The sequence below is a fragment of the Gossypium raimondii genome, chromosome 3, assembly GCF_025698545.1.
Source record: "Gossypium raimondii isolate GPD5lz chromosome 3, ASM2569854v1, whole genome shotgun sequence".
In the NCBI taxonomy this organism is placed as follows: domain Eukaryota; kingdom Viridiplantae; phylum Streptophyta; class Magnoliopsida; order Malvales; family Malvaceae; genus Gossypium; species Gossypium raimondii.
Window position 1 is genome coordinate 13,201,315 of NC_068567.1, and position 5,840 is coordinate 13,207,154.

A 5,840-nucleotide genomic window follows, 5' to 3' on the forward strand; every position below is an offset into this window, starting at 1 on the left:
AGGAATTCATAGGATACGAATGATATGTCATTAGGGTTACTGATTTCAGCTCATATGAGCTTACCAATATTCAGCTCGCATGAGCTTACCGTTAATCAGCTCGGAGAAGCTTACCGTTATTAAGCTCAGAAGTGCTTATCGTTTACTGCTCGTAAGAGCATGTCGATTTAGAGCTCGTATGTGCATACATGAACATGAATTGGAGAATTACAGTTCAGTACACCTCGTGTGTACTACACGCGCATCCAACGATATTCTAAACGATTCAACGAGCACAGTTATGTTATGAAATTATATGAGATCGATATGAACTATTACAGGTATTTACATGAAATACATGATGGTGATGTTACATAATACATTGATATATATGAAATGAATAATAATGTATATGAAATGTGATTACTTGTTGAATTCATCCATGTGCATTGGATTTTATATGTGATTTACATGGCTAATATGTTGGTGAACATGTGTTTAGGATTTTGGCCAATTTGGTTGGGATATACTATGTTTACTTACCTAAATTATGGTTAAATGGTAAGTTAAATTCTATGTTATACGAACTTACTAAGCTTAAATGCTTACTCTGTTTTATTTTTCGTGTTTTATAGTGATTTGTAAGCTCGTTTGGGTTGGAAGCTTGCTGGAGCTATATCACACTATCCATCAGCTCTTTTGGTACTTTTAATTGGTTACATTTTGGTTATAATGGCATGTATAGGTTATTTTGGCTAATATTGGCCTATGTGTGATGTTGTGGTTGTGGCCATATGCTTTGGCTTGTGTTTTGGTATATTTTGCTTTGTGTATATATAAATGGCCTTATCATGTTTGGTGTGTGGATTGATTTGTGATAGAATGATGAAAGGTAAATGTTATCTAAATGTGCATTTTGTACATGTGTTTGTGATGTGAGGAATTGGTGATGAATTGGTACCTTGATATGTAAGGTATATATATGTCTAAATATGTTAGTATTTGAAATGCATTTTAGTATCAAATGGTATGTTTTGGTAGATAAATGAATTGGTATGAAAGGATGCAAATTAGCTTGGTAAATTGATGGTTTATTTGGTTAAATTATATATATGAAAATACATGTTTGAATATTGTCATTTGAGGTGTGTAAAAGCATATTGGTTGTATGTGAAATATTACATGTTTAATGCTTGATTTTGGCTTGTTTTAGATGCCTATTTATGACTTGTGTATATACAAAATATTGAGTTTAGGTAGGTGCCAAATTGGGTAGGAAATGTGGTTTGTAAAATGACCTATTTTATTCCACACGGGCAGAGACATGGGTGTGTGTCTCTGCCGTGTGTGACACACGGCCAAGTGACATGGTCGTGTGTCCCCTATATCTTTTAAAGAGTGTAAGTCAGTATGCTCACACGGCCTGGCACATGAGCGTGTGGCTTGGCCCTGTGGCACAAGTTAGTGAGTTACACGGGCACGGACACGAGCTGGAACACGGCCGTGTGTCCCTATTTCGAATGTCCACACAGGCTGAGACACAGACGTGTCACTTGACCGTGTGAGTCACATGGCCTGGCCACACGGCCCTGAGACCCCTGCAGTGTTGAAAACTTTAAATGTTTCTAATAAAATTTATGAGTTTTCAAATTAGTCCCGATTTGTTTCTAATGCGTATTTTAGGCCTCGAGGGCTCGTATAAAGGACAATATGTATGATTTTCATTGGTTTTAACATGATTGCTATATGATATGAAATGTTTGAAATTTTTGTTTGTTTGATTTGTAAACTCTGGTAATACTCTGTAACCCTGTATTGGCGATGGATTCAGGTTAGGGGTGTTACAAGCTCATACCAACTTGAACTGTCACAGGATGGCGAGTATGTATGGATTATCACACGTTTAACAAGGCAACTAGGAAGGACCATTTTCCCCTACCATTCATTGATGAAATGTTAGATAGATTAGCTAGAAAAATGTTATACTATATTTTGGATGGTTATTCAAGATATAATTAGATTTCCATAACTCTCAATGACCAAGAGAGGTTAACTTTTACATGTCCATATGGTACTTTTGTATTCATTGAAAGGGATGTCGTTCAGGTTATGTAATGCCCTGACAACTTTTCAAAATTGTATGATGACTATATTCTTTGACATGGAGGAAAATTTTTTTGAAGTCTTCATGGACAACTTTTCTGTGTTTGGGAATGATTTTAAAGATTGTTTGAAAAATCTAGAATTGGTTTTGTGCCGCTATGAAGAAATAAATCTTGTTTTAAATTCGAAAAAATGCCACTCCATGGTTTGTGAAGGAATTGTCTGGGGCATAGGATACGAGTGAGTAAAACTTGATTCGACTCGAAAAACTTGAAAAAAATTTTGAATTTCAAGTTAAACGAATCGAGTTATTAAAGTCAACTCGAATTTTTTTTGAATTTCAAGTTCAAATCGAGTTGGTTTTCAAATTCTAATAATTCGAATAAACTGAATATCAAACATAATAATTTATATTATTACCCTAAACTCCTAAACCTCTTCACTTTCCTCCCAAAAATTTTACTCCTTCCCACTTTTCCCCCATAACTTTTGCTTTCTTCCGATCCCACCCCTTTCTACCCCAAACCCATTCCTCCCCCCTATTTTTTTTGAATATTTCCCTCCTAAAATTTTACTCCTCCCATTTATTCCTCCCCCCCAAATTTTACTCCCTCAACCTCCAAAACTTTTTATTTCCCCCCTAAACTTTTACTTCTCACCCTTTACCCCCAAATAAAAAATTAAAATCATCCAAAAAATTCCTAAACCTAAATAATAATTTTTATTTATATGTACTATTTATATTATTAAATTAAATCTCACATTTTGTACTATTTATATTATTGAATTGTTTTATCATATTGAATCTTTATAAATTTTTGCTAAAATTAAATTATTGATGATGCCATAAAATATTCGTGTTAAAGTTTTATGTTGGTATAAATTTCACATTTTATCTTTAAGATAATTTTATTAAAAAAATCACATTTTTACATTTAATATATTTTTAATTTCAAAATTCATAGTACAAGAATTAGAAGATAATTGAAGCAACTAACCAAGCAAAGAAGTTAACACATATATAAAAGATTAATAAATAAATTATAAGGGGATGAAAGTTAATAACAAATTTGATTATGGTGGAAAATTTTGATTACGGTGGGTGACTGTGATTTTAAGGACTTAAAATATTTTGATGAATATTGTTTGGTAGCCTTTGAAGAGTTAAAGAAAAAACTTATAATAGCACCAATTGTAGTCGGTTCGAAATGGACACTGCCTTTTAAACTCATGCGTGACACCAACGATTATGCTATGGGAGCCATGTTGGGGCAACAGAAAGACAAAACACTACGTGTTATATATGCTAGCAGAACTTTAATGGAAACATATCTTAATTACACCATCACGAAAATGGAGTTATTGGCTGTGGTGTTTGCGTTCAATAAATTTTGTTCTTATCTAGTTGGTATAAAGGTCATAGTCTACACAGATCATTCTATTATTAAGTATCTAATGATAAAGAAAGATGTTAAGCCAAGGTGGATTAGGTGGATACTTTTGTTGTAGGAGTTTGACAAGGAAATTAGAGATTGGAAAGGGACTGAGAATCAAGTGGCTTATCACTTTTCGAGGTTAGAATCTAGAAGTAAAGGTGACCATGACATGCTTATTAAGGAAGAATTTTCAAATGAACAACTGTTAGCTGCCACGACATTACCTTGGTATGCCAACATTGTGAACTATTTAGTGAGTGGTGTGTTGCCATCTGATCTCAACAGTCAAAGAAGATGGAAATTACTTCATGATGCCAAGCACTAGTATTGGGATGAACCTTTCTTGTTTAAACATTGTGCTGATCAATTAATTAGGAAATGTGTCCCTAATGACGAAATCCATAGCATTCTGCAACATTGTCATTTAGCTCCGTATGGAGGACATTTTAGAGGGATGAGAACTGCTGCCAAAGTACTTCAGTCAGGATTTTATTGGCCAAGCCTGTTTAAGGATGCTCATGAATTCTATCAGTCATACGACTGTTGTTAGAGAACAGGAAATCTATCTAGAATACACGAAATGCCCTTGCAAAGTATACTGGAGATTGAGTTGTTTGATGTATGGGTAATAGATTTTATGGGTTCATTTCCACCGTCAGTGGGCAAATCGTACATGCTGTTAGTAGTGATGAGAGGTCTCATTTTGCCCTTCTTACTAATAATGCAAGGTCAATAATGAATTTTTTACACAAGAACATTTTTACAAGACTTGGTACACCTAGAGTCATTATTAGTGATGAGAGGTCTCATTTTGACTACATGTTGGTAGCTAATTCTTTGCATCGATATAGGGTAAAGCATAACATTGCCATAGCATATCACCCCAAACAAACGAACAAGCTAAAATTTCTAATAGAGAAATTAATTTTTTTTAGAAAAAGTGGTGAATCCTAGTCGTAGGGGTTGGCCTACCAAGTTGGATAAAGTTTATGGGCATATCATATCGCGTACAAAATACCGTTGGGGATGTCACATTTTAAACTTGTCTATGGCAAGCCATGTCACCTTCCTGTTGAACTGAGCATAAAGCATTTTGGGCTATTAAGTAGCTGAACATGGATTGGGTCGCTGCTTCAGCTACTGGCCATAAAAGGTTGATAGAATTGAATGAAATGGAGGAGTTCTGAGCACAAGCGTATGAGAATGGTAAGTTGTACAAGGAGAAGACCAAGCATTGGCACAATAAAAGAATCATGCTGTGGAAATTTGAACCAGGACAAGAGGTATTGTTATTCAACTCTGGGCTCAAATTATTCCCTGGTAAATTAAAATCTTGCTAGTCAGGTCCTTTTGAAGTAGCTCAAGTGTATCCTCATGGAGCTGTTAATATCAAAGACTTGAAAATGGATGTCACATTTAAGGTTAATGGGAAATGCTTAAAGCACTACTGGGGTGCCCATGTGGATCGAGACAAGCACTCCATTAACCTCTGAGATGTTTGAGATGACAATTTCTTTTATCTCTCTTTTCCTTGTTTTACTTTAATTTTATTTTTAGTACTCATTTAATATTGTTTCCATTTTTGTTTTCTTATTTTTGAGTAGTTTTCTATGATTTCTAGAGACAGGATAAAGAATATGAATTGAGTAGTTGCGATATTAAAAGGACTTTGCCATAGCATTGCGACAAACTGGGTGAATGGATAACAATAGGATGACTGGGCAGATAAGTCCAAGGGGAGAGATTTGTTTTTTTATAGCTAGGTCAATTTTGTTACTTGGCAAGCCTATGGAAGAGAAGCTGAACTTTTTTGTTTAAGGATTAGGGCACTTCACATTCCCCCCCCAAAATCTTTCTTATTTCTTTCTTTTCTCCTCCATGTCACGTAACTTCCATAGCACGTTTCATTTTTGTTGAACTTTCATCATTATCTCCTTTATTTTCCTCTTCTCAATTGCTCACGTCTCTTAAGTTTCTCCTAAAGCTATCATTTTTATTACTCTTTCTCTTCAATCTCACTTATCTTTTCTTCCACTACATTCTCCAATATTTCTTCCAGTCTTCTCTAATGGCTCGGGTCAAAACTGCCTCCAAAACTGTTGAACCATCAAAGGATGGTGCTGCTTAGCCAAAGACATTCTTTAACAGTGTCATAGCTATGAGATACAATAACAACATCGCTAAGCGCCCTTTCTATTTAAGAAAGGGTTCTTGTTTAAAGATGAACCATACATGGGATACGATGAATCTGTGTCCTCCATAGCAGAAAAGCATGGGTGGAATATTTGTAGTTTACACCCCAAAGACGTTTTAGGGAAAATT